The sequence below is a fragment of the Asterias rubens genome, chromosome 13 (assembly GCF_902459465.1).
Source record: "Asterias rubens chromosome 13, eAstRub1.3, whole genome shotgun sequence".
Lineage (NCBI taxonomy): Eukaryota > Metazoa > Echinodermata > Asteroidea > Forcipulatida > Asteriidae > Asterias > Asterias rubens.
The window spans coordinates 14,271-35,646 of record NC_047074.1 but is presented as its reverse complement, the minus strand read 5'-3'; the positions used below and the strand labels follow the sequence as shown (position 1 = coordinate 35,646).

General features: G+C 36.5%; 3 long non-coding RNA genes across 3 annotated transcripts; all 3 read left to right on the top strand.

Moving 5' to 3' along the window:
- The first annotated feature begins 1,589 nt into the window (after positions 1-1,589).
- On the top strand, positions 1,590-5,444 carry LOC117298638. Its single transcript, XR_004519983.1, has 3 exons — positions 1,590-1,728; positions 4,883-4,964; positions 5,432-5,444. It is a non-coding gene; the product is annotated as an uncharacterized LOC117298638 (long non-coding RNA).
- Positions 5,445-5,964: 520 nt separating this feature from the next.
- Positions 5,965-8,695, top strand: LOC117298636. Its single transcript, XR_004519982.1, has 2 exons — positions 5,965-6,259; positions 6,385-8,695. It is a non-coding gene; the product is annotated as an uncharacterized LOC117298636 (long non-coding RNA).
- Positions 8,696-10,125: 1,430 nt separating this feature from the next.
- On the top strand, positions 10,126-17,222 carry LOC117298287. Its single transcript, XR_004519959.1, has 4 exons — positions 10,126-10,267; positions 11,831-11,912; positions 13,661-13,734; positions 16,099-17,222. It is a non-coding gene; the product is annotated as an uncharacterized LOC117298287 (long non-coding RNA).
- The last annotated feature ends 4,154 nt before the right edge of the window (positions 17,223-21,376 follow it).

The window sequence follows — 21,376 nt, the reverse complement described above, 5'->3', positions numbered from 1 at the left end:
AATGCGTAACCAACTGCCATTGGAATACGCAATATGGAGTCCAATGGAAACTGCACCAGTCATTCCAGGGCCATGAAGACTTCATTGGAGCTGTGGTGAGCGGAGGTTGCTGTGAGGAAAACAACACTTACACATTTTAAAGTTCAGGAATAGAACCTGAAGGTAAGTTTATGTTCAGGATGTTTATAGTTTGGAAGTTCATGCAGGACCAAAATTGTAAACAAAAAATCCTGAAATGATGATATGTTGTTAATTTTTGTTATAGCCAATGAACACTTTCTGAACAGAACAACAAATTAAAGTTCACAGATTTAAAAATAACTCACAGGGTTTACAGAAGGTAATGGTTAAAGACTTCCCTGTGAAATATTATTCCATGAAATGCTTTACTTTTTGAGAAGACATTAATACAATTATCAATTCTCAATATCGAGAACAACTGATTTATTATAAACACATTTTTTTCCCGTTATTTTTTCCCGACTCTGATGACCGATTGAGCCTAAATTTTCACAGGTTTGTGTACAAGTTGTGATACACGAAGTGTGGGTCTTTGGACAATACTGTTTTATCGATGATGTGCTATTGCTTAAAAGAGAGCCTCCTGCAAAGAAAAATATCAAATTGAGTTTTGCGCTTCACAACTTTTCAAATTGATATGAAAATTGTTGAGTTCTTTTTTTTTGTTTTTTGGGGAGGGTCTCTGACTTCATATTATAATGGTGTAAAATGCCATTTTGTTTGAAGCCCTTCAACGTCTTTTATGTTTCATGTTCTTCAGCTGTGGTGAGCGGAGGTATGCTGTGAGGAACGATACTAATTTAAAAGTTCAGGAATACAACCTGAGGGTAAGTTTATTTTCATGATGTTAATACTTTGGAATTTCATTCAGGACCATAATTTGTAAAGAATTTTCCTGAAATGATGATAATTTGTTAATTTATGTTAAAGAGGGGCTCCTGCAAAGGTCAAATTGAGCTTGGGGATTCACTATTTTTCAATAAAATTGTTTCTGGGGGAAGGGTCTCTGACTTCATATTGTAATGGTGTAAAATGCCATTATGTCTGATGCCCAAAAAAAATTTTTATAGAAATAAAACAATAGTGGATATCATCATATTTTGAAATACATGGTCGATAAATTGTTGTACATAAATTGTTCATTTCATTTTGAAACTCTGATCATTCAATCCAAAGGGCATTACATCTGAGTTAATTTGACTGACACAGAAATTCTACTTGGGAATGTACAGACACATTTTTGTTTATATCTGATGATGTCATGTTACATTAACTCAATGATTGAGCTAATTTTGTGGTTTGAATGCAGTTATTGAATGATTCTCCATATACAGGTGATGTCACAAGGACAATGGCTACCAAGGATCATGGAAGGAGGACGAGGATGTCTTATGGTCTGAGGATGCAAGTTTCCAGGTAAGATGACTTAAGAAAGTAAAATACAGTATAAGTTATTACTGTCTGAATGTATCTATTTTTTGTCTTTTATTTACTGCAATGGTGAAATGCGAAACCAACTACCTGTGAAGTACGGAGTCCAATGAAAACTGCACATCAATACCGTCTGCGTTCGTGCTGGTGACGTCCATCCGCCGATGACCAAGAAGACAACCGCTGGTTGCCTGGCTTCATAGAGGAGTGTTCCTGTGTTCCTGTCTCCCTGGTGGATGAGAGAACGCATTGCAGTCTGATGGATCAACAACAGATGTAATAATGGCAACTATATTTGTTTTGACATGAAACTAAAACAGATTTTACACATGTAATAACATAACTTTAAAGGATTGCGCAGAAACTTTGTTGCGTCAATCTTTCTAAAACAATCGATGTCTTTGAGATGACATGAATAGTTCAAACTTGTTGCTGAAAAGCAGCGACTGAACTCAACTTTTGAACTAACTTAGTGATGTAGTTGTTGAATGATTCTCCATATACAGGTGATGTCACAAGGATAATGGCTACCAAGGATCATGGAAGGAGGACGAGGGTGTCTTATGGTCTGAGGATGCAAGTTTCCAGGTAAGACGACTTAAGAAAGTAAAATACAGTATAAGTTATTACTGTCCATAAGTATTAATTAGTTCCTTCAGTTGTTAGCTTTGTTAGGGTTCCTGCGCCAGGAGTGTCACAGACATGGCGCATTACAAGTTTCCTTTATTATTATTATTAAGTCGTAAAAAAACTGCTTTTGAAAACTTAATGTGGCTTATTTTGAATGGCCAAACAAAACTAGCTCAATAAAACCATGCAGTTTAACCCTTTAAGGAACATTACAGAATTGGTTTTGCTAGTAAAACAGTTGCTGGCAGTGTACGCACTTTATGTAATCCACCATATATATAAACTGACAAACCTGTAGAAGTTTGAGATCAATCGGCCATATGGGTTACGAGAGAATAGTGAAAAAAACTATTAAAAATTTTGCATTGCATTGATGGCAAAACAAAAATGAATAAAACGCTCTTGAGCGATAAACTCCAAACGCGAAATTAGATTATTTATTTCTCATCAAATATGAAATTTCAGACAGAAATATTTCAAGGGATACTTTCTACTATCATCATCATTACACCATGTAAGTTTTATGTAAATCTGTGATCTTCACGGTTTTTGTTTCTTACCAATTCTGTAACGTTCCTTTAACAGAACCTAAACATTCTTTTCTTTCCTCTGATGTGTTCATAAGTGTTCATCAAAGTTTAACGAAATATTAACAATTTATTTTACGATTTGCTAAATGCAGACAAACAAGTTGATGAGAAATATTTGACGCTAAAAATTCAAAGAAATAAACCCTAACGAATAATATGATTGAAAAACTCAAACCCACATTAATATGTTGACCTAAATTATTCCCAAACTAAATGGAATAATTCTATTTGGAAGTGCATATTCTGAATGTATCTATTTTTTGTCTTTTATTTACTGCAATGGTGAAATGCGAAACCAACTGCCTGTGAAGTACGGAGTCCAATGAAAACTGCACATCAATGGCGTCTGCGTTCGTACTGGTGACTTCCATCCGCAGATGACCAAGAAGACAACCGTTGGTTGCCTGGCTTCATAGAGGAGTGTTCCTGTCTCCCTGGTGGATGAGAGAATGCATTGCAGTCTAATGGATCAACAACAGATGTAATAATGGCAACTATATTTGTTTTGACAGGAAACTAAAACAGATTTTACACATGTAATAACATAACTTTAAAGGCAGTGGACACTATTGGTAATTGTCAAAGACTAGCCTTCACAGTTGGTGTATCTCAACATACGCATAAAATAACAAACCTGTGAAAATTTGAGCTCAATCGGTCATCAAAGTTGCGAGATAGTAATGAAAGAAGAAAACACCCTTGTCACACGAAGTTGTGTGCGTTTAGATGGTTGATTTTGAGACCTAAAGTTCTAAACTTGAGGTCTCGAAATCAAATTCGTAGAAAATTACTTCTTTCTCCAAAACTATGGCACTTCGGAGGGACCTGTTTCTAACAATGTTTTATACCACCAACCTCTCCCCATTACTTGTCACCAAGAAAGGTTTAATGTTAATAATTATTTTGAGTAATTACCAATAGTGTCCACTGCCTTTAAAGGATTGCGCAGAAAGTTTGTTGCGTCAATCTTTTTACAACAATCGATGTCTTTGAGATGACATAAATAGTTCAAACTTGTTGTTGAAAAGCAGCGACTGAACTCAATTTTTGAACTAACTTAATGATGCAGTTGTTGAATGATTCTCCATATACAGGTGATGTCACAAGGATAATGGCTACCAAGGATCATGGAAGGAGGACGAGGGTGTCTTATGGTCTGAGGATGCAAGTTTCCAGGTAAGACGACTTAAGAAAGTAAAAAACAGTATAAGTTATTACTGTCCATAAGTATTAAGTCATAAAAAAGTGCTTTTGAAAACTTAATGTCGCTTATTTTGAATGCCCAAACAAAACTAGCTCAATAAACCATGCAGTTTAACCCTTAACAAAACCTAAACATTCCTGTCTTTCCTCTGATGTGTTCATCAAAGTTTAATGAAAAATTTACAATTTTCTTTACGATTTGCTAAATGCAGACAAACGAGTTGATGAGAAATATTTGGCGTATGCGTTTGTGCTGGTGACGTCCATCCGCCGATGACCTAGAAGACAACCACTGGTTGCCTGGCTTCATAGAGGAGTGTTCCTGTCTCCCTGGTGGATGAGAGAATGCATTGCAGTCTAATGGATCAACAACAGATGTAATAATGGCAACTATGTTTGTTTTGACAGGAAACTAAAACAGACTTTACACATGTAATAACATAACTTTAAAGGATTGCGCAGAAAGTTTGTTGCGTCAATCTTTTTACAACAATCGATATCTTTGAGATGACATAAATAGTTCAAACTTGTTGCTGAAAAGCAGCAACTGAACTCAATTTTGAACTAACTTAGTGATAATAATAATTTTATAATAATAATAATAATAATAAAAATAATAATAATAATAATAATAATAATAATAATAATAATAATAATAATAATAATAATAATAATAATAATAATAATAATAATAATAATAATAATAATAATAATAATAATAATAATAATAATAATAATAATAATAATAATAATAATAATAATACACAACGCTTATAAAGCGCCTTACATCCATGACTGGACCCCAAGGCCCTGTACACATCAAAAAAAGCTGCAAACAAGAGCAAAAATAACCAAAGAGCATAAAAGATTTCTAAAAATATAAACCACAAAATTGACCAGCCAATAGTTAAAACCACAAACCGCAAAATTTTAAAAGTTATGGAAAAGCACTACTATAAAAAGATTAGTTAAACTGATGCAGTTGTTGAATGATTCTCCATATATAGGTGATGTCACAAGGATAATGGCTACCAAGGATCATGGAAGGAGGACGAGGGTGTCTTATGGTCTGAGGATGCACGTTTCCAGGTAAGACGACTTAAGAAAGTAAATACAGTATAAGTTATTACTGTCCATAAGTATTAAGTCGTAAAATAAGTGCTTTTGAAAACTTAATGTGGCTTATTTTGAATGGCCAAACAAAATTAGCTCAATAAACCATGCAGTTTAACCCTTAACAGAACCTAAACATTCCTTTCTTTCCTCTGATGTGTTCATAAGTGTTCATCAAAGTTTAACGAAAAATTTACAATTTATTTTACGATTTGCTAAATGCAGACAAACGAGTTGATGAGAAATATTTGACTCTAAAAATTCAAAGAAATAAACCCTAACGAATAAAATGATCGAAAAACTCAAAACCCACATTTATGTTGACCTGAACTATTCCCAAACTAAATGGAATAACTCTATTTGGAAGTGCATTTTCTGAATGTATCTATTTTTTGTCTTTTATTTACTGCAATGGTGAAATGCGAAACCAACTGCCTGTGAAGTACGGAGTCCAATGAAAACTGCACATCAATGGCGTCTGCGTTCGTACTGGTGACTTCCATCCGTCGATGACCAAGAAGACAACCGCTGGTTGCCTGGCTTCATAGAGGAGTGTTCCTGTCTCGCTGGTGGATGAGAGAATGCATTGCAGTCTGATGGATCAACAACAGATGTAATAATGGTAACCATACTTGTTTTCACAAGAAACTAAAACAGTTTTTACACATGGAATAACATAACTTGAAAGAATTGTGCAGAGAGTTTGTTGCATCAATCTTTTTAACAGTCTGCGTCTTTGAGATGACAGAAGCTTCAAACTTTTTCATGAAAAGTAGTGTTTGAACTTAATTTTTGAGCTAACTTTGTGATTTGATTTTGAAGGAGTAGTTCCGTAATGATCATCAGATGATTACATTATATTAGTCTCCATATGGTTTGTACTGATGTGATAACAACTTTCTTTCAGATGGCGCTCCCCTAGAGGTCATCCGCTAGATGGCGCCTATACGAGAATGCTACCAATGGCCATTGATGTAACATTCTTAGATCGGCTGAAGGACACAGCACACAACCAGAAACAACTGAGCTTAAGATGCTGATGCTGGACCGGGCGTTGAAGGCGGCCATCAGAGGTTCCCAAGATGGCGTCAGCTAAAGACAACCTGTCGCTCAACTACTACTTACATACAGGTTATTGTGATGACTACTTTTCTGCCATCCTGTCAACATGGACCATGAAGATGTGACATCACAACACAAAGATAGATACGTCATGGCTTGAGGAGATATACATCAAGTATATCTACAACTACTTACCAGGATCCTTGAAGGTAAGATCTCTTTTAGCTAATAAATCTGAGAAATCCATTAACGTGCGGAAAATAAACTTTGCTTAAACACAAAAATTGAACTTACAAATCTTTTTGTTTCAATTTTGTTTTATATCATATTACAGGATGAACAGAGTGGAACAACTAAGAGTTGGTTACGACAAGATGCTGAGCCACATTATGCAGCACCAATAAAACTGTTGCTTCAACACAGTCTTTGTAAAGGAGGACTGTTTCTTCATGATGACTGCCCTCATCTAAGGTTGTATCCAAATTGGTGGTACCAGCTTCGACTGTTACTAAGGATGTACTTCGACCATTGAGTAGACGTTCCAAGAGCATGAACAACATTGAACAAATCTTCCAATGGATCTTGATATTACAGCATGATCATCCGGATTCATCTGCAGATTGAACTCACTTACACAACAAAGTTTTCTTATTGTGGAACAATGACTTGAATATTAGTATTGTTTGAAGCTTTGCATGGTGAAGAGAAATAGGAAGAAACTATAAATATGTATATTTAACTTGTGGGTACACTCTTTTGTGTGAGTGTTGGCTCTGAAAAGACCCTTTGTTTGTGTGAGTGTTTGATCAAGGCTGATTTGTCATGGTGTCCCATACTGCCGTGTGCTTGGATGTTTCTTGCTTCTCATGGATATGAATGCAGCAGGTCTCCTCTATGTGTCATCGCATTCGGAGGGAATGCTGGTCTTCTGTGTGAAGTGATGTTTGAATCTTGTTTGTTTCTGGGTTGAGCTTGGCTGACGATTTGTTGGAGCTTGTGAGATGCATGGCCGATGTATGGAAGGGTGATGGTAGCCTTGAACTGCGGACTTTTGTCTACTTGTGTGATGAGGAATGGCTTGGGCTGGCTGCAGGAATTGAAGGTCTTTTATTTAGTCGTTGAGTTGTAGTGATGTCTTGATGTGATGAAGTTCCTGCTTCAAGCTGCCTTGTTCAACTTATTTTGTAGACAGAATACGTAATAACTTGTAATGAGATAATTCCTTACAAGTTAATGTATTCACATTTTTAATGTTGCATGTTTGTAATGAGGTATTTCATTACACTCATGCAAAACATTCTTGCAATGAAATACCTCATTGCAAGTATGTCAAAGTTTCAAGTGCGTAATGAAGTACTGCATTACAAGCATGAAACAAGTTATGTAAATTTGTAATGCAATTGCTCATTACAATTATGAAACAATAGGGTAAACTCATTACAAATATAAAGACAACAAGCTTGTCAAGAAGTGTATATGAGTGGTTTAACATTACAAACTAATAAAATTTAGTTTTACTTTTACTGAATTTGAATATTGTATTAAATATGAATGGTACCTTTTATTGTGTGTCACTCTGTCTTTCCGTTATTCATCCAAACAATATTATAAGTGTTCTGGGGGTACCCCCACATGGTGGCCACCATGTTTTTTTTTGTATTAGTTATTATTTAAGGACATGTAAATATTGTGACTCACATTGGGTTCAATAACTGTTATTGAGGTTTTAAATTACAATGGTCATGACATTGTACTGTGTTCCTTGAGGGTGTTTGTGTCTTCATTGTTATGCTAATTAATCACAATGTTCATTGTTACGAGCTAGGCAGCGCTATTTATTATTAATTTGTGCATGATGTTGAGTTTTTGCTCAAAAGAGGGCGCTGTTCGCCGGGCACCGAGTACTAGTTGTTATATTAATTAATTACAATGGTTATAACAAAGGTCACAACATTTATATTATCTACTGTTAATTATGTTGCATTAATGTCACACTCAGTATCCATAATCTTTATACCTTGCAATAGTTGAGATTGCTCGTTAATTATTATTTTAATTTTTTTTTTATACAAAGGACATTTGTTTTATTATCTGGTGTTAATTTTGTGGTAAAAATGCCACACTAAGATTGGTATTGTGATATACCATTCACAACAGTTTTATAGTTGAGAGTACTTGTTAACAAGGTTTTTTTTAATTACAAAATTGTTGACAAGTTTGATATTCGCCTATTTGATGCTAATATCAGGGTTTTCAAGAGTACTTTCTCACAAGAGTGTTTCTTCACTCTGCAGACAAAGGGAGCTAGCCACTATAGTAATGACTTCCGATATAGGATATTGATTGAAATTATATAATGTATCTTATCTTAAACAAAGGAAAGTAATAAATTGGTTTTACTGCAAGAAAACGGTATGTAAATTTTCTTTAACCGCCTAATCATGGTCAACAACTTTAATTGAACAATTGAAAGCATTTCTTAAGTCATAGTTATTATAGATAAGTTTAAGTGGGGTTTTCCAGAGTATTTTTTATCTCTGGTTTTTCACTCCGTAGGCTAGGTATCAAAGGGGGGTAACATTTCAAAGAAGCAATTGTTGTAATGGTTACAAACTTGGATGTATTATGATCCCTTTAACTGTTGTGGGGTGGAAGATGACAACCTTCACGTGGTCCACCCTGTTGTTAACTAATGTCATCAAAGACCTTTTCGCAAATTCTTTTGCAAAGCGCTTACTGTTGAACGAGGTGCATGCTGATCCAGCTCGCAGTCAAACTTGATCGCTATGCATGCGTACCAAGTATTTGCGATGAGGTCAAAACCAATCTATGTAGCAACTCCTTGTTTTCATACTGGTGTTGTCTTGTAGCCTAATTATTTTTAGTAGGCCCTATTAATGCCTATTACCATAACTATCAATCACTTAAAGGCAGTGGACACTACTGGTAATTACTCAGAATAATTATTAGCATAAAACCTTACTTGGTAACGAGTAATTGGGAGAAGTTGATTGTATAAAACATTGTGAGAAATGGCTCCCTCTGAAGTGCCATAGTTTTTGAGAAAGAAGTAATTTTCCACGAATTTGATTTCGAAACCTCAGATTTAGAATTTTAAGTCTCAAATTAAGCATCTGAAAGCACACAACTTCGTGTGACAAGGGTGTTTTTTCTTTCATTATTATCTCTCTACTTCGACGACCGATTGAGCTCAAATTTTTACAGGTTTTTTATTTTATGCATATGTTGAGATACACCAACTGTGAAGACTAGTCTTTAACAGTTACCAATAGTGTCCACTGTCTTTAACTTTGAAGTGTTTTTTGCCCGTTATGTGTATAGTAAGTTCAAAATGTTCATTTTATTTTGCCATATTTATGTTTATGGCTTTAGTGTGAAATAAATACCTTGGTCATGTGAAACAAGAAACAATATTGTGATATATAATTAACATTTTAAAATAGTAAAATACCCCTGTAAAAGAAATTGCATTGTTTTGCCACTAGTGAAAAATGTCTTAAAACACATTGTACTTTAACCCAAAGCCGCTGCACTCAAGCTTGGCTGCACTACTTTATTGCCAAAACTATAAGAATAATTATCCCTAGATCAAGACACAGTCGGAGAAGTGTTATCGCGGTAACGCTTCTTATACTTCTTTTTTGAGATATTATTGCAAAAATTCCTGAGAGAAGAGAGTCCCCATAGTAATACACAGTCTGAGAAGTGTTACCTCTGTACACTTTTAATACTTCTTTTAAGATATTGCCAACTTGTTAACATTATAACTACTATTATTAGTCAAGGGCTGTTCCTGTCAAGGCAATATTTAAAATGGTCAAAATTAGTATAATAGGACACAGAGTGCAATTTCCACCATTCTCCCCAGGACCTGAACAGGCCCGGGTTTGCCCCTCCCATCATCCCCCGACCCCCCCCCCCCCCCCCGGGCCTAGGTGGCATGGCATCCAGGGCCCGTTATTTCAAAGAATAGTATGCTTAGCAGAAATGAGCTGGATACCACTCACAAACTGTACACATGACATGGTATTATGCTGGTAACCTTAGTCTGGTAGTATATTTTGTTATAACAGGGCCAAAGAAAATTAATTTCATCTAAGAACAACCCTAGCGCCCTCTGTAGACTAGTTATGTTTAGTGTTGCATTCCGTGATCAATTCAAGATGGTGAACATCATCGCGGGAAGTATAAAATGAGTAAGTGGACAATTTTGACTGTTAATATCTGTGTAAAGTATTATTTATGAAGCAACTAAAGCACACAAGTCAAGCTAAGGGCTGTTAGATTACATTTATCTGGTTCATTCCGCCGTCCGCTCGAGAGAAGCTACTTTTAAATCGTTTTCTTCGGTTAGCTGGTCTACGCATCTAGTTTGTAATGTTATTGACTGTCACTGTGTCAGCTAATGTACATGTGTATGTACGTAGTGTATTGAAAGGCATTGTTCACGTTTGGTAATTGTCAAAGACCAGTCTTCTCACTTTGTGTATCCCATAAAAACCATATAGGGAGTCGTTTCCTACATTATTTTATACTTCCATCAGCTCTCCAAGTCCAATGATCGTTACCAAGTCAGTTTTTAAGTTAATATTTATTTTGAGTAATAACCAAACGTGTACTTTCCTTTTAATAGGGCTATAAATCCAGACTAGCTAGTATAGTTAAAGTACATATATATTAATGTAGTGTCACCGTGGTCAGGTGGTTAGACTGCAGGACTTACAATCACAAGATTGTGGGTTCGAATCCCCCAGCTAACCGCTGATTTCACAATGACTAGAATAAATATTGTCGTCTAGTTACTGAATCACAATTTCTTGATTGTAATTGATAATCATAGATGTTACCCCAATGTTTGTACTATGAGAGAGATTGGTTGTTGCCAGCTTGGTGTTTATAACCCCTTGTGGGAGTTTGCCGAGTTTCCTTGATGGGAAGATCATCTTTGAACAAACAAACTAGTGTGAATGGTGAGTTGCGATATCGTAAACCTTCCTCCCGGAAGTTACCTAGACTGTGTGCACACAAAACGACAGATTGTCCAACATAATAATAATAATAATAATATTAATAATAATAACAATTTCTGGAGGTTGGTGAGGTCCTGCTGGAGGGTAGTGACATCGTCCTTGGATCTGATGGGCCGGTATAAAAAACATTCATCTGCGAAAAGGCGAATTCCAATTGAAACATAGTCCGTCAGGTCGTTTATAAACACCAGAAGTAAGAGGGGATCAAGCACAGTACCCTGCAAAACTCCTGAAGCTTCATTGGATAGGTTGCTGCTCTTCTTCAAGAATGACTTGTTGGGTGCGACCTGTCAGAAAATCCTGTATCCAGGACAAGAGGTGACCACTCACGCCAGTAAGGTGTTGTTTCAGGAGACGACGCTCATGTGGGACTCTTTCAACGGTCTTTGAGAAGTCCAAGAAAACTCTATCAATTTGCTCTTTGCTCTTTGGCATCTGGTGATTGTGTGATCCCCTTGTGTGACATGTCTTCTTTATCCCTTCTTCTTAGACATTGTTGTTTCCTTCCTCCAAGATTCTACTATCCTTGGAGTACATGTAGATTTTCAGAATCTGGAAGACTTTTGAACTACTACTGTACTAGGGCAGAAGGTAGAAAAGGTTTATGACATGAGTACCTGGATTTATTGCCCCAAAGTTGGTAGTTGCTTGAGGATTATTTGATGCAATTGACATAATAATTTATAATTTATCCTTAATTTCTATTCTTTGACCATTGATCTGTTTTAGATTCAATAGGATCTTCACCATACAATGAAGTAACTTAATGCACTCCCGGCATTACTCAATCTGGACATATGTATCTATAAAGGTAAGTTTAATTTTTTTGAAGCCAATAGACATGGGTCTAATGAATGGAAAAAAATGGTAGTCATGAACAGCCGTGTAAAACTGGAAGGGTCTTGGCCATTTGATAAAGGCTCAAGCGGAAGGCGAGGGCCTTTAATCATGGCCACGACCCTGCTTAGTTTTAAACAGAAATTTAAGAACGAGTCAATGCTCTTTTATTCCCATTCATAAATGCCGTTTTCCGACGACCTTGAGCTCCGTACGTGTGTTTCATTTCTATGACTCGGACAGTGTTTGGATGCATTCTTGGTGCAAGACGTTCCTCGTTTTTCTTTAACACAACACACAGCGCGGCCAACTCACCAACAGTGCCTGCATTGCCCGCAACAAGAACTGTCTTGCATCAAGACTAGTGTATAGTAACCAAAAATAATCGGTTATAAACAGAGTTCCAGCTGGTCATTATCAACATTAAACACCCCCAAGTGACCACTCGCCGCCAATAGTAATAGCAAAACTGTCTTATTTATGAATGGCAGTTTATAGACTGACAGGGTCTCGGTTGCTTCCTACCATGACTACCAAAGTAGGTTCTTGTTGCTAGCTACCGTCTCTTTAAATCTCAAGCCTTAGAGTGACAAACATTTTGCCCTGCACTTCTTGCAAAAGGGATTTCCTTACGTTGGGCCTCAAAACACAGATCAATTCTTCAAGAAACATCTTATCAGGGTCAACATTGACTTTCTGAAAAATGGCACTGGGGTTACTTAAGTGATTTATATTTTATACATTCTTTCATATTCATTGATCCCTTCACATCTGTGGCTAGAAATGCAAGTTCAGCATTCGAAATACACTCATAAACATACATTTTGAGGGGGAAAAAACGGATGAAGAAGAAAGACACCTTACATTTTATACAGTTTAATTAATCTTTATATCTTTCTAAGGTAGCCCACCTTGGTGAGCTGTTAATGCAATATTTTGATGCAGCCATTTGATGCGGCAGTCATGGCCAAGCTGATGAGAACACCAAATTCAAGCTCTGGTGTTTCTGATCAGCAGAGTGTGGGTTCGACTCCCAGTGTTGACATTTTGTGTGATTAAGCATTTTTAATAATACTTGGTTGTTACATGTACATTTATAGTGCGCTTTATCACACCCCTAAGGGGCATATCAAAGTGCACATTATTTTACCTGCCAGGTACAGTGGAGCTAACATTTATGAGACCTATTTTTTTAAATTGTTTTACAAGGTGCTATGGCGCATTATGCAGCCAATTAAACCAGGAATACTGGGGCGCAGTAACCTGTTCGCTTTTCGATGTAAACTGCACTATTTTTTACATGCTGTTCACAACACACGGGACCAACAGCTTTGCGTTCAATCAGAAAGTCAAAGCGATGGTTAAGTGTCCTAACCATTATTGCTCCATCCTTCAGATGGGACGTAAAGCTGTAGTTCATGTGTGTTGTGTAATGTATGAAAATCAGCACACTTATCATATATAGCGAATGGTTTTGCCCATATGTTCCTGGTCTGATCAGCAGCATATTGCACCACAGCACATTGAAACCATTACATGATGCTATAAAGGAATACGTCTCATACTTTGATACACCCCTAGGGGTGTGATAAAGCGCTGTATAAGAACCAAGTATTGTTAGTACTATTTATTTATTCTAATTTAGGCCCTGATGTGGTTCAAGTGTGTTTGATCATGACCACTTGTTTTAACTGATTATGTGTATATTTTGTTCTCTTTTAGACCATGCTTTGACAGAAACTCTGATACAAATGTTTCTGACAATGATTTGTAAATCATCTTGCTGTTGTTCTGTGGTAAGTACATACATGTATTCTAAAATGTGTCTTTATAGAGGCACTGAACACTAGTAGTAATTACACCAAATAATTGTTAGCCCAAAAACTTTTTATTTTTGGTCACGAGCAGTGGAGAGCTGTTGATAGTATAAGCAAATTGTGAGAAACATCTCCTTCTGAAGTAACATAGGTTTAAAGGTAGTTTTCGAAAAAAGTTTTGCAACAAGGTTTTTTTTTTATATCGTTATTTGGTTTTTCAACTTTGATGACGAATAGGCCCTTCCCATGAAATATGCAAATGAGACGTGCACATGCGCATAAACACCTATGGATGACAAATTCAAAAAGGAGTTGGATCGTGCATGCCAAACTCTTGAGGGAGCTGGTTTCATTCTTGGGTTTCATTTTCATTGGCCAGATGCCAGTAAGTTGTCCTGTAGCTGTTTTTAGAAACCAAAAGAAAAAGGAGACAAATAATTGTCTTCATTTTAAATCTCTTATAAATAATTGGCACAAACGAAGATATTGAGGATGCAGAAAGGAACAATTGAAAGCTGATCGTGAAGAGGCTGATCAAAGAAGTGGATGAACTTAAGACTGGAAAACATCACTCTATGGCTCAAAATCTTGGCTCTGCTTACCGCAAAATTATTCTGCGCTTATGAACACCAGCATTTAATTTCTTCACTAGCTGTGTATAGTGAAGTATGCCTAGTTGTGGTAAGCTGGAGTACACACACACATGCCAGAATCCCTGCTAATTATCCATTAAAACATTATTTGATTTTGCTCAAAGTTTGTAGATCATTTACAGATTTCAGCAAACAGCTCTGGAATAACTATATTTTGTAGACCCATTTGCCTTCAAAATTGTGTATATATATTCTGTGAATAAATAAATCTTTCAATGTATAAACATCCAATCCAAACCACAGTATGGGTGATAGGTAAAAACATCACAATCTTTCAGATAACTGGATCTTCTTGTATTGTTTCCCTCCAGTGTATGGACATTTTATTGAGAACCCTTTTACCCCCTTTCTGCATCAACAACAATTCAATAAACAAATTAATGAAAGAGTCTAGCTACGATCCTTATGGTTGAAACACCCTGGTTTACCAATATTGGACAAACTGTGGACTTCTTTATTGCCTTGTTGACTCATTTATGGAATCCACCCAGACAAAGAGCCTAACCCTCCCCCTCCCCTCACCCTTTGCTATTCACACCAGAAGTATGAAGTTGATCACTGTAGACTTCTTTATTGCCTCTCTGATTCATTTAGGGAATCCATCCAGACAAAGAGCCTAACCCTACCCCCCCCACCCTTTGCTATCCACACCACTCAAGTATGAAGGTGATCACTGTGTGCTGCTTTATGGCCTCTCTGGGCATGATTCATATAGGGAACTTCCATATTCCAGACAAAGAGTCTAACCATACCCCCCCCCTCCACCCTTTGCTATCCACACCACCAAGTATGAAGGTGATCACTGTGTGCTGCTTTATGGCCTCTCTGATTCATTTAGGGAATCCATGTTCCAGACAAAGAGCCTAACCCTGACCCTGACCCCCCCCCCCCCCCCCCAGACACACACACACCCTTTGCTATCCACACCAACAAGTATGAAGGTGATCACTGTGTGCTGCTTTATGGCCTCTCTGATTCATTTAGAGAACTTCCATATTCCAGACAAAGAGCCTAACCATACTCCCCCCCCCACCCTATGCTATCCACCCCACCAAGTATGAAGGTGATCACTGTGTGCTGCTTCATGGCCTCTCTGATTCATTTAGGGAATCCATATTACAGACAAAGAGCTTAACCCTGACCCTACCCACCCCCCCCCCCCCACCACCCCCTCCACCTTTTGATATCCACACCCCCAAGTATGAAGGTGAACTCTGTGGACTTCTTCATTGCCTCTCAACTTAAGAATGGTCAAAGTGAAGTCTTGATTACCTATAAATGAAATAGAATGCCTAAAGCGAAGCAAAATTGAATGACTGAGCGAGAAAAACGCAATCATGTGCGCACAAAACAAAATCGAATGCATAAAGAGCTAAAAAGAAACCCTAATTTGAGATGAAGGGAAAAACATGTGAATTAATAGCAACACCAGACTGTGAATCCATGAACATGAAGTATTGAAAACAAAGTAATCTGTTTTCATGATTATTGAAATTGTGCACCAAGCCTCATGAACAAAGAGTACCCACAACTGTGACTTATTTGTTTTTTATGTCCTTTTCTTAACTGGGTCTCTTTTTGTTAATGACATCTACAAGTTCAGAATCATTTTGTAATGCTTTTGTGTCATTGTTCATAAATAGTCTTATAATCATTTTAATTGCATGTGTCTTTTTTTCATGTTTCTTAGGATTTGTTTATGTGAAATGTTTGACATCACTGAAGGAGCAAGTATCATCAAAGGACTATGGTTAGTTGTGTTAAATGCAAACATTGGATGCATATGATAATGCATGGTGCAGATTGATCAAGTTCTGACAATGCAAAAAGGAAATGTATTCAATATTTGTTGTTCTATAATCACTCTTAGATGCTTGTCCTTGGAAAAAATGCTCTCCATGAATATTCAAAAGACACAGAAACTTGTATACTCAACACTTAAATGCAGATAATGCCATGTAGATTTCAATCCTGTCCTTCGTCACTTTTCGTTGAAAAAAAACCCATTTCCACAGACGTGCTGTGAATGATTTTTTCTGGTACCTACAAATGATGACACTTGAAGCATTTTTCCTTAATCCAATGACAAACATTTGTGTGTGTGGTCTATATAGATGTATCCCTGCACGTATGTATTTTATTAAGTTAGAAATTATGAATGATTGTTGTACAAATTGTAAATGAATTCCATTTTGTAATTGAAAAGTGTTTGATACTTCATAATGTTTTAAGTGTAGTTGCTACAATATGAAAATGGACTCTATTTGCTCCTATACATTATCCATAAAACCATATCATTTAGTTGTGTACAGTAGATAGAATGAATGAATGAATGAACGAATGAATGGATGAGAGTTATGTATTTGTGCACCTTTCCCGTCCCCAAAATGCTATGCAAGACAGTATGATTCATTATTGAAGTTGTAAATGCGTACATGTAAGAAATCTTTTGATATTGTTCATTTTCAAATTTGCTTGATATTGTATTAGTTTGTTGACCATCATACTGCCTTGCATGCATTAGTGTTGTTCTTTTTTGTGTTGTCTTCAAAGCCACGGTGCGACAATTTTTTTTCTTTGAATCCCACCCGAGTAATAGTTTTTTTTATGCCTTTGATATTTTTTCTTCGCAGAACTCTGGTAAGTTCCGAGTATAAAGTGCTAACAATTATTGGTGTATAAGGGTAAAAAAACAAATTAATATTCTTTATTCCGGTTGCAAGTGTAACATCTATAAATTGTTTGCAGTACCCGCTGCTACACTTGCGATTCAAAATGCCTCTAGCCACCAGGCAATCTCAGTGGTCTAGTTGGTATGACACTGCTCTAGATTTGCAACGGTCGTGGGTTCGAAATCCCAACCGAGTAATATGCCTGTGATTTTTTACTCGGGTAAGTACTGAGTAAACAGTGGCAATTCATCAGTGTATATGGGTACAAACCAAATTAATATTCTTTATTCTGGATGCAAATCTATTAAATCATTTGCAGAACCCGCTGCTAAGCAAGGATTCACACTGCCTCTAGCCACCGGGCAAACTCAGTTGTGTAATTATGTTTTTGGGGGGGACTTGCAACTTGAGAGAACAGAAAGTTCCATTTGTTTCTGGGGTATAAAGGTCAAAGGTATGGAAATATCCCCCTTTTTTACACCTTGATAATGCCATTTTGCATTATGACTTAACCTGTGAAATTCCAATCAGATAGTATACTTTATATTCCCAGAAGTTCACAAAATTCTACACTCCTCATTTACATTCAAGCTTAGGAGTTACAACAACATACCTTTTTTAATTTTTTTTTATTAATCCTTTAAAAAAAAACTTTTTTAAATCCTTTTTTCAATACGAGTGTTCGATATGACAATTAATAGAAATTGTTGTGCCATGGCTTTGAAATATTTTAATTGTGAGCTGACAACTTTGCGGTTTATCTGTCGTGTTACGTGTTTGAGAATACATACCTGTACTTGTTTATGTTAAGTTATTTCTTCAAATTGTTTCTTAATTTGAAATAAAAAGCAATGCTGTTTTAAAGGCCAGTGGACACTATTGGTAATTGTCAAAGACTAGCCTTCACAGTTGGTGTATCTCAAAATACTGTATGCATAAAATAACAAACCTGTGAAAATTTGAGCTCAATCGGTCATCGAAGTTGCGAGATAATAATGATAGAAAAACAACCCTTGCAACACGAAGTTGTGTGCGTTTAGATGGTTGATTTCGAGACCTCAAGTTCTTAACTCGAGGTCTCGAAATCAAATTCGTGGAAAATTACTTCTTTCTCGAAAACTATGGCACTTCAGAGGGAGCCATTTCTCACAATGTTTTATACCATCAACCTCTCTCCATTACTCGTCACCAAGAAAGGTTTTATGCCAATAATTATTTTGAGTAATTACCAATAGTGTCCACTGCCTTGAATTGGGTATTGTAAAGTTTGTTATTGTGAATAAATCATGTGTTTCTGCAGTAAAGAAGTGTCTGGTTATTTTTACTTTAATGTTTATTCTTAGGCAGCAATGTGTAATTGTGATGAGTTGTCAGCTCTCAATTGAAATACTTTTAATTTTAAAGATTTGGTATGTCCACAAATTTAATGTGTTTTCCTGACCAAACAACTGAGTGATAATGCTATACCTTATTATTAAGACTTCTTTTGAAGAATAATGGAATACCTTATCTTTAGAATAAAAGTGACATGTATTTGTGTTGGGTGTTTGGTTTTAATAATTTGTACTAATTGGACAAGAGGACACTTTGGACCCAACTTCTCATGTGACTACATTGTAACAAGTGAGGACTGTGAGTATGAAAAACCTTTCCTGGACACAATCACGCCACATGCACAATATTGGAATGGAATTATTCTGCTACCAAGCTAACATTTCATGAGTGCAAAGCCTCGGGAACATACTTTTATTTTTTATTTTTATCTTTTTGGGGGGAGGGGGGTGGGGATGGGGGGAGTGGGATTGTGCAGTTGGGAGGGGGGTTAGTCTAGATTTGAAGTTTTTAAACCTAATTAAACTCAAAAGATGGAGGCGACAGCGTTTAGAAGGCTCGTCACCCCAGTATGATGTCTTGCATTGTATCCCAGTACGGTCTGTCTCTCATCATGGGTGATCAGCTCCTATAATGGTGACATTGTGAGATTGCACTCATCATGCAAAGGTGCGTGCCACTTCTGCATTGATGCGGAGGTGTGTGGCACTTCTGCCTTGTGCGGAGGTGCGTGCTGCTTCTTTACGGTCAAACTCCATCTTTAGACTCAGGCAAAGATAGCCCATCAATTAACTATGTTGAAGAAATCTCCCAAAAAGAATCGTTAAATATAGGATAGTAGAATAGAATAAAATCAAATAGAATAGAACCACAGTACTTGCTGACTGTAAACCTCCTTCAATTAGCCAATAGGATGAAAATTGAAGTCCATTTACAATTTAGTAAAGGTAAAAGACTAATGTATGACACTTATTGTCATGTTTTTGATTTGCTTTTAATTTAGTGTTTGTTTACTGGTGGGAGTTTAATAGCTTTTGAGTGCACTCTTCTTTTTCTAGTTTGTGGCACACTTTAGTTATGGTGGTTCAGGTATACCATTAGGTAGTGCAATATAATGAAAAACTACTTAACAGAAGTTAATCATATAGTGGGAGGTCGCAGACAAGAAGCCTAAGCTTGTACAAGGACTGATCTCTTCAAAAAGAATACATACATGTACAAATAGGAAGTTCTGATAGAAACATAGTTACTGTTAGATTGATTTGAACTCCTTATTGTGAGTGGAGACTGCTGTGGTATGATAAAGATATCAAAATGGTCATAAAGTGAATCAAATTATACTTTTGTGTAAAACCAACATTGTTAATTAGTTACTGTCCACTTGCAAATTATGTTTTGCCTATTAGATAAACGTCAAGTTTTAACAAGATTCAAAAATGTAAATGATTTCGTAGTGTTTTGAAACCCAACTACTTATTAAGTGAGCTATACACCAGTGGATGATTTTTGCAATCACATTGCGGGTCCTGAAGCGGATTGAAATTAATTTGTCACAGGTTCATGTTATTGTATTCTCTACCATTGATATGGTTCAAAGAATCAAAGGTATACATCTAATTGTACAAAGTCCAGTTTAGATCAATTCAGACTTGACGCCCCAATCTAATCTTACAGTTAACATGCTTTTAAATTTGCTAACCAGCAATATGACTAAACTTGTAACTGAAGTCTTCTGATCAAATGGTCTGTATACATTTTAAAATGACTAATTAAAGACTTACATACATGTCGTAAGAATTACAGCAGCTTTGTATAGTAAAGTGCACTTTGAGAAACATTTGACTGTGAAGTAAATACATTGCCTTTTAAATATAAGAAGCATAATGGCAGTAACGCTCTTCAGAGTGTGTATTCCTACATGTATAGGGATTAGTCCTTCTTTGTTGACATTTGCTGGGGAGTTTCTGCTATATCTAAAAAATGGGCCCATCTTTTAAGATTGTATACAACTACATTTATAAAGTATTAAAACCATTGAACGGATAGTTCCAAGAAATATTTTGCCTGTGAACCTGTTTATGGTACTGTCTCATCTTGCCTTGTCTTGTCTTTACTGCACAAACTGCTGCCACTTGGCTATAAACGTGCAGACCCTCATGCATGCATGCCCCTACATTTAAGTTAAAATTAATGTGTCAATGTAGAAACATATTATGTATTTATGTGTTGAATATGAGAAGCTTCTCAATATAAAGCTTCTGAAATTCTGTTTTACAATAGAATCTGTTTCCAACAATCAAAAGAACTCTGCATTAATTTACCTGTGAATCTACCTGTATAGATCCTAATGGTACTGCTGGGATTAATTACAATTTGCTGTGTTCAAATTGCTAGTCCATTTGTACCCACTTTTATAATCACAATAAAATTTCTTAACGAATAAGAAAGAGCTGTGTTGTGTATAATGCGTTGACCCATGTACGTGTTCCCCCAAAAGGAAAAGAAGTTTAGTTGTCCTGCATATATGTACACTTTCAATAGCTAAAATTAAGTAGAACTGTTTCCAAGCTGCGGTTTCCTTTACACCATTACTAACCATAGCTTGCCTTAAAAAATAAATGCATACTACATGTATCACTATCTCCAAATTATGCTCAGTACCTCAAATGCTCTTTTTGTCGAAGCTACATCAGGGTTACACTAAGTCAATGCATGTGTGCAATCAGGGGTAGGGGAACAGGGGGACATGTGTCCCCCCCCCCCCCCAATATTTTGGAGGGTGTGGGACACAATATCAAGTGTCCCCCTCAAAATTGGCGTAAGATTGCATCACAGAGCATCTAAAATGCAAACTTTTTATGGCCCCTTAAACAGGCCCGGACCCCACGCCGTAAAGGCTTCTCACACGAATGCTCCACCCTTGACTGATTTGCACATCCCCCCTTGAACATGTTGAAAGAGTGG